Here is a 9,586-nt window from a genome sequence, read left to right on the forward strand (position 1 = left end):
AAGCCACATTTTCAGATACCTAAATAAGAATGGAAGGTTGATTAAATATGTCACTCACACAGAGAAATCATGAAAGCAGGGAAAGTGCCTAGGAAATTGTACAGTTTTTTTTAGACAGACACAGAGTTAGTAGGAAAAATCTGTGGACGTAATAGCCTTAGATTTGAGACTATTTTCAATAGAGCATGAAATACCGAAGACTAACCTATGGGGTCATGAAATATGATCGTCTGTAATGAGCATTGAGAACAATCATAGGTATATGGGATGGCAAGAGGTTTTAGGCAGTGAAATTGACCTAACCTGAATAGAGAATTGTTATTCACACGGGGATTTGGTTCTAGACAACTTAACTTTAATACTTGGAATGAGAGATGTGGCATAAAATAACAAAATGTGTAACTGCAGGTCAGTGATACATCAGTAAAAGTAAGATAAACATATAGTAAAATAGAATGATATAGTTAAAACAAATTTGCCCAGAGCTCAGTGATTAGTATTTAAATAAATATTCATGAAGCAAACATAATTTGTAAGGCAATAAAAGTGTATGTAGGATAAAAATAAACAAAGAAATAAAGAAAACATATACAAACATTTTTGCAAAGAGGTTAACAAAGGGCTATAGGTCTCAATAGTTATTTAGAGTAAAATAAAATTTGTAAAGTCAAATTATTAAAAGTTAAAATTGTTAAAATAAAATCATTTAAATGAGCACATGTAGTGATATAGAAACTATGATTAATAATCATTGCTTGCTATCACAAAATGCATTGTGTTTTTTCAATTTCCATATTTTTAAAAAATCTTATTTTTTATATTTTAAAATTTGTTCAAGTAAGTAGAATTTACAAATAAAAGATTACTTTGGTAAGCACTTAAGAGGAAAAATATATTAGAACACTAGTTGACATTAATGTTTTTGAGAATATAATGCACTGAGATATTTTATTTTAAAAATAAAAGATATGATTGGAGATTATTTAAATATCAGCTGTTATAAAGCTTACATTTTTTTTGAAGTCTGTTTATCTTTCATCTTCATGTACTATCTATTTCAGCAAAATAAAATTCTGTTTCTGGCTGGACTGATTGATTTGGTAAGAATGGCAGGGTAGCTTTCAGTAATAATTACTAGTACTCAGAAAACAATATCCTAAAATGAAGACTTCAGCATCAACCCCAGAAGCAATTTTTTTATCTGACCTTCTCCTGACCTTCTATCTCTCAGCCCCATTCTCCCCAAAAACTAACCATAAAAACTAGAATTCCTTTTCCCCGAGGTGGGTGGTAGAAACCAGAATCTCTTTTCCCCAAAGCTAGTCATAAAATCTAAAAATGTTACTCTAACTGTCCTATCTTATCTTTGTAAAACTTGGCCATAAAGAAATTATCAGACCTTCCTTGTTTGAATATAGGTCATAAGACCCTCATTCTAGAGAGGGTCCTGCCCCATACCCAGAAGGAAGAAATGCATTCGCAGAGAGACCGAGACGATTCTGGACAGAAAGCCCTGGCTGAGGTTTCCCACTCAGTCTGTTAGCATTCGATCACATCCCTTTTTGTTCAGCCATATTTCTACATGGCTGCCCATACTTTATTAAACCTAAGCATAAAAATGGACAATGTCCCCTGTATCTTTGGGTTTTTATTCCGCAGGGTCTCGTATATACATGTTAGATTTGTATGCCTTTTCTGCAGTTAACTTGCCTTTTGAAAGTTGATTTTTCAGCAAACCTCCAGAGGTCCAGAGGGAAAGCTCTCCCTTGGTCCCTAAATACTAAACATGTTTTAGTTATTTCGCAGAACTGTATCTTAAACATCACATTATATATATATATATATATACATACATATATATGTATATATAATTATATATACACATATATTTATATTTATTTTTAAATTTATATTTAAATTTATATATTTATATATAAATATATATATAATTATAGTTATTTATAATATGCTTCATTTATTTTTGCCTAAAAATACATTAAGGAATGAAGCAGAGTGGAGACTTTCACATCCCATAATAATGTACTAAAAGAAGAAAGAAATTTGTGCCTGTGCAAGTAACAGTATCTTATAGCAAATATCTCCTATGTGCTGTTGGAGAAATATAGTTAAAAACAAAAGCTTCTCCCAACCCAGAACACATCTCCATGAAAGAAGAGAGAAAAAAAAAAGACAAATTCAAATTTATTATTATTATTATTATCAAATAAGCATCAAAACAAAATGTAATGTTCATTAAAGGCAATCTGGCTAAGAAATTGAAAATGAAAATAAAGAAATAAATAAACAAAAACACCTCACCACTTTTATAACTTAAGTAGATACAACCCATTACACACATTTTGAAGATAAACAATAACTAGTCCTCAAGTAAGAGGACTTGACAACATCATTAGTCACATGCAGTTTGTGCTAAATTTACCTCGTAATTTTGGTGACAATTTTTGTTGCCTATTTGGCTTTATCGAAAGGAAAAAAGCACTCATATTTATACAACAACAAAAAATAGTTTTGCAATTTAATGCAAGACCCACCAGGGAAGTTAGACTCCTAACCTTCCACAGAAACTAATGGACAGGGGGCCCTATCTTCCCTGTGTGTTTATATTCCAGTGATATGGTTCTCAGGTCCTGGAGAATGTCATTCCTGAGACATTAAACTGACAAGTGGTATATTTAAAGTTTTAAAAGATTTGCACACATTTCAAAGAGAAAGAAAGAGAACTTATGCTTACATGTTTTTAAAGTAAATATTCTCAGAAAAAAAAGGCAAGGAAAAAATATCTTCCCTTACTTTCAACAGAGAGAACTAAGCCTCTTATTTTTAATTTGTATTTGCCCTTAAGGTGCCAAGTCCTGTTGGATGCTCTGAAGCTCCACAAAAAGATAATATGTAATCACTGCCCTCAAGAAATTCACATTACAACCAAGTAATAGTTTAATCTGATTACTATGTTCTTTCTTTGAAGTCATAACCTATTACAAGATTAGCAGAGACTGACAAACATGAATACTGTGGATATGGTAAGGCATCCAACATCTGTTTCAATTGCCTTTACTGCATCTTTGTGAACTACAGAATCTATAAGGCTAAAAACTATATTGTTCACATTCCCTTGCAGCTATGTTTGTCAAGGGAAATTAGGTTCCAATAATTACAGGTATCTATGCTTAAGCAGTGGCCGTCTTTCTCTGCTTTAGCTATTGTGCCTCACAAGCTACTTTGCAGAGGTAATAAGGTTGTTTGCAACGGCACATAGTTGTGGCTGTGTTGACATCATGGATTTCAAGAGGCAGAAGTAGTAGAGGAGGCAGAATTTGAAGCTGTAATTTCCTATGATGGATGAAAAACTAGGACAATGTATCCTTTGATCTAACAAATTCCATGGCAACCTTCTGATTCTCCACCTTACCGGTAGCAGCATTTCACCTTGAACATCTGTTAAGTGATCTTGTTCAAAATGACTTTCTTCATGGTCCAGGGCCACTCTACCAGCACCTTCATTGCTTATATAAGACACTAATTCTGTCTATATTAAATTAATTTCTGTTTAAAATATTTAGGATAGCTTCTGGTTTCTGCAAGTTAGTCTCTGATCTTAAGTTCAATTGTTTTATTCGTTTGTTTTGATCAGTCTTTTGTGCACCTGAAGCCCTAAAACAGACTTAATAATTATACAGAGAAGAGAACTATCAGTGCAAGCAAATTTTATTAACATATGAATCCAGAAGGGAATAGCTAAAACCACCAATATTCTTAAATAAATTAAATTTATAATTATACATTGTATTTATTATTTTAACATATGCAATATATGTGGGCTCATTAAAGCCAATGTCTGTCTTCTCTTAAATGTTTTACATATGTGGATTGACATATGTAATACGTGACTGGCGATAAAAATAGGAATAACAAGTCGAAATTCAATACTTTTTAATGTAATTTTTAACAATGAGTCAGAGTGAAAAAAAGATCAAGAAGTTCCAAGTAAATTACACTGTCCTTTTATTTATTTCATTATTTACAAAGTAGCAAGAAAAAACTTCCGCATCATAAGACTTTTGTCAATTAATAGACTCTTGACTATATCTTATGACATGACTTAAGCAACATTCAAACACAAAGGATTTTAGAAATTTAATACGTAGTTTTTAAAAATTAGCTTTAAGCACAAAGGATAGAGAGAAACTATAGATTATGAGACCCCACTTCTTCTTTGTTCATATTTTTCTCACAATACTACTCTAAAATCAGGGGTGGCATATAATGCTTTTTTATTGTTTTGTTGTTTTATTTGAAATGAAGAAAGCCTATAGATTTTTAAATGATTGGCTAACAAAGAGCAACTCATTGATCAAACTGGGTTCTAGCACATCTTTTTTCGAGATAAATGTATATGTATATGCCATAATCCCAAAAAATCCTGAGTATTGATGTTTATGGAATAGAGGTATATTGCCAATAAGTGCATTTCATTTATAAAGGTTTTATTACAAAGGTTGCTAATGTACATTAAAAATGTCTGATACAAAGTTTTTGGTAACACACTTGGAATCTTAGGAGGCGCTTGCAAATACATGCTGTCCTGATTTATCAACAGCTATGTTCCAATAGTCTCTTCATAAGGAGCTCTTTGAAGGTTAATGAACCTTATTATAAACAGAACACTAGCATTATAGATTAAATCGGTATTACTGAAATTCAGGTATTCTGCTAAAATGGCATTTATGGTCTTTTTGAGGAATCAAGGTATTATTTTATTATACTGATTATATTGGAATACTTCCAAAATTTCAATTTGCCCTGTGAGAAACCAAGACCTTCTTTATACTCCATACCTTTTATAGTGTAGTGAAACTGGAATTTCTCTCATTTCTTTCTTAGAATGTATATTCCACATAACATTCCAAATTTTTCATTAAGATTATTCATGGAAATCCCAAGAAATTGTCTACATATTTTTTAGACTGAACATCACACTTTAAACAGAAAATAAAGCCAAAGAGACTGAGAATTTTTGCCACTCTTAAGGGCCATAAAATAGAGATAGGCAAAGCAGTTTTAGGCCACCACAGGTAATTTCCATCAAGGCTGAAAGCCATCCGAGGCTGTAATAATAAACAATGAATCAGAAAATCAAATTTAGAAAATTCAGAATACTCAGAAGCATGCATGTGTGACCAGCCATTCAATTTTTATTGTCTCTTGGATGTTCATTTAGTTATTCAGTCACTCAGCAATTATTTATTGATGATGTACTAGCCAAAATGTACTATTGAGTACCATAGGGAGATAAGCATAAATCAGATGAGGATATCTATAATGAAGACTGTGTCAATGATGGGGAGATTAGGCTGGGCATGGTGGCTCATGCCTATAATCTCAGCACTTTTGGAGGCTGAAGTGGGAGGGTCACCTGAGCAGGCGCTGAAGACCAGTTTGGGCAACAAAGTCCAGACTCTTTCTCTACAAAAACATTAAAAAAAAAAAAATAAGCTGGGCTTGGTGGCATGTGCTTGTAATCCAGCTATTTGGGAGGCTAGGGAATCGAGGTTACAGTAAGCCATGGTCACATCATTAACCCTATCTATTTAGAAAAATAAAAGAAAATGTAGGGAGATTGGGATGGAAAGATAAGGAAAGAGAATAGTATATGCAAATCATGAGGAAAATTTTGTCAAAATACACATTGTTTCCCCCTAGTCTACCACCAATCCTGTTATAACCTTTGGAGACAGATACTAAGCATATTTATTTATAATAATTTCTGACAACAATTCCTGCCTCACTCCTTCCAGAAGTACTGTCTATGGGAACTAAAATAGTGTCTACCACATATTAGGTGTTCAATATTGAATTTAAAAGATTAATATGTTATTTGTGCCTTTTAAGCGGTTTTGAAACAGGGTTGTTCAGGGTTGCTCTTCTGTTTATATTCTCAGCTAATTCTACTTTTCAATTTAACTAAAAGTATTCATTTTATACTATTTTTAAATATTAACAAAATATATATAAGCAACAAAAAAAGTAACTCAAGGCTCGGATTAGCTTGTTTGCAAAAAGAAAAGAGCTTCGTAAGTTTTGACAATTATGAAACATGAATAAAAGAAGAAAATGACCTTGAGAGAGTACATAATAAATGAAGAGCAGGAGGAACGTGAAAATCCAAAGAAATAAAAACCTGGCGTCCCAAAGAAAGATATTATTAGAAAATGAAGATAATTGCTATAGAGTGAATGAACGTGTCTTCTCAAAATTCATGTGTTGAAATCCTAACCCTCAATGAGATGGAATTAGGAGGTGGGGCGTTTAGGAGGTGATTAGGCATGAGGTGGGAGCCTTCATGACTGGGATTAGTGCCCTTAAAAAGGAGAGCTCCCTCAGCCCATCGTCCGTGAGAAGACACAAGGAGAAAAATCAGGAAGAGTGCTCTCACCAAACACTGAATGTGTCCAGTGACTTGATCTTGGATTTTCTAGACTCCAGAACAGTAATACTTGAATTTTTGTTGTCTATAAGCCACTCAGTATATGATATTCTCTTATAGTGGTTTGATTGGACTAAGACAGGAGGAGTAAAAGTTCTTGAAATCTAAGAGTTGCCTAGGCCACAGGGTTCAAATTTTCCTATTATTCGGCCGGGCGCGGTGGCTCAAGCCTGTAATCCCAGCACTTTGGGAGGCCAAGACGGGCGGATCACGAGGTCAGGAGATCGAGACCATCCTGGCTAACACGGTGAAACCCCGTCTCTACTAAAAATACAAAAAACTAGCAGGGCGAGGTGGCTGGCGCCTGTAGTCCCAGCTACTCGGGAGGCTGAGGCAGGAGAATGGCGTAAACCTGGGAGGTGGAGCTTGCAGTGAGCTGAGATCCGGCCACTGCACTCCAGCCCGGGCGACAGAGCGAGACTCCATCTCAAAAAAAAAAAAAAATTCCTATTATTCAACAAGCATATATTAAGGTAGGGAGGAAGCAGAAGAACATAATCAATGCGTAATGGTTAGGAATCCTGGTGAAGTTACAATTTTAAATACAATGTTCATGGAATATTTTCTATGAAGGAGAAACCGGAGGAAAGGCCTGAAGAAAGAGATATTTAACAACATCAACTATTAGCCAATGATCAAATAATAGTTAATCTATTATTAAATATGACTTTCATATTCACCATCAGCAGCAAGCAAAGACATATTAGTGATTAAATATTAGCAAGCTCATCCTTTCTGTGCTTATTGCGAGGTAACGGAGGAAGAGTTGAAGAGCAGATGAAAGTGCAAGAGAGATTAAAGATGATAGAAATAAAACAAAAAAATAAAACTACAGCTGTTAATCTCTACATAACAATACATATTGGTTCTTGAAATATGTATTATTTTTGCAAATATTTGAGTCAGTCTACTACACAAATATTGCAAACTCATATAACATGTAGAATTTTGAGAACACAGCTCTTGGTTATTTTGAAATTTCATGAAGATTATGATAATCTTCCAAGGCAGAATATGGGAGAGAAGATAAAATACAGTACTATTTTAAAGATAGGAGAAAGAAGCCTCTGAATTTGCAGCTTCAATTTAAATAATAAATAGCTAACCACTAATATTTGTAATTTATCCCTTTTGGTATTCTTTAAAGTTTTTCCATATGCATGTATTATATTTGAAAATGATTTTGATCATTTGAGAAATTTATATGTAAAGATCCGTAAACCATTGTGCAAAGTAGGAAATCATACAGGGCTCTGTCAACAAAAACCTTCCACCTTACACTTTTGTTGCCTTGTCCGCCTGGCCAGTGACATTGCAGAGTATTATCCTTTCACAGATAGGCAAAACATATGTATATATCACTTTTCTATGCAGATATTCCATACTATGAACTCTGTTCTGTACCTTTTATTACTTAATATATCTCAAAAAAATTATATGCCAATATGAAGAGACCTAATTTGAATGTCTGCAAAATATTATATCAATTATATGGATTTTACATATGAATTGTAGTTTTAAAATTGAATTCCACACTTGGTTTTGCAAAGAACCAAGTGGTAATACTGGAAAAATGTGGGTAATGAATAATCTCAAGTCTGCTAATAAACATGAGACCTCTAAAAGAACTTGTAGCATATTTTTATGTCTCCCCTGGTAAGTCTATGCAAGTTACGGTTAAAATTAAGCCCACTCTTCCATCCTGATTCCTGCATGAACAATGTATTACGTTACACAAAGGTTTGCTCAGCTGATAATTCAGATTTATAGAAAACTAACATAAAGAAACAAGTTCCAAGCAGCCTAGTTTTGTTTCCAGTCCATAGTGCTCTTTAGTCATGCTTAGCTCTAAGAGTCTCACAGAGAAAAGCCTCCACAGTGGCTTTATTCAGCCTTGTTATCACACCCCAAACAACACTGAGCAATGGGTGATGCAGTAATCTTCATTCCTCATCACCCATGAGAAAGCTGGAGTTTAATCTTGGTTTTTCATGAAGCACCCAAGCGTGTTTCTTTCGGTATATTGATCTTCTCTTCTCTCTCTCAGTGTGTCTTTCTGTTTTATTCTCTATCCGTAAACTCAATATCAAAAAAGAGAAAAGAAGTCATTTTGAGAATATGAACTAGATATTTGTATTATTTTTAAAATCTAAATTGTATTTCTGTCAGTATGTTTGCCGAATTATGGTTAGTGTATACAGTGTTCCCAAACACTCATGGTTAACAAATGTCTGTTGCCCTCTGGAGGAAATAAAAAACAAAGACTTCTTTACTTCACATAATCCACAGAAGCAACAAAAATCTCTCACAAGGAATATACTAAACATTTTACAAATTCTTTAGCAAAATTGGTCTCCAGGATTTTTGAAAACGAGTATACATTTCTATAATTTCTACACCGATATGTCATTAAAATTATCAACTTGTTTTGATAGTCCTTTTTTTTGTTTGTTTGGGCTTTATTATTGTTATTATTATTATTATTATTATACTTTAAGTTTTGAGATACACGTGCAGAATGTGCAGATTTGTTACATAGGTATACACGTTCCATGTGGGTTTGCTGCACCCTTCAACCCGTCATCTACATTAGGTATTTTTCCTAATGTTCTCCCTCCCTTAGCTCCCCAGCCCCCGACACACCCCAGTGTATGATGTTCCCCTCCCTGTGCCCATATGTTCTCATTGTTCAACTCCCACTTATGAGTGAGAACATGTGGTGTTTGATTTTCTGTTCTTATGTTATTTGTTGAGAATGATGGTTTCCAGCTTCATGCCTGCCCCTGCAAAGTACATGAACTCATCCTTTTTGTGGCTGCATAGTATTCCACGGTGTACGTGTGCCACATTTTCTTTATCCAGTCTATCATTGATGGACATTTGGGTTGGTTCCAAGTCTTTGCCATTGTGAACAGTGGTGCAATAAACATACATGTGCATGTGTCTTTATAGTAGTGTGATTTATAATCCTTTGGGTATATACCCAGTAATGAGATTGCTGGTCAAATGGTATTTCTCATTCTAGATCCTTGAGGAATCGTCACACTTTCTTCCACAATGGTTGAACTAATTTACACTCCC

This window comes from Piliocolobus tephrosceles, chromosome 4, assembly GCF_002776525.5.
Source record: "Piliocolobus tephrosceles isolate RC106 chromosome 4, ASM277652v3, whole genome shotgun sequence".
Lineage (NCBI taxonomy): Eukaryota > Metazoa > Chordata > Mammalia > Primates > Cercopithecidae > Piliocolobus > Piliocolobus tephrosceles.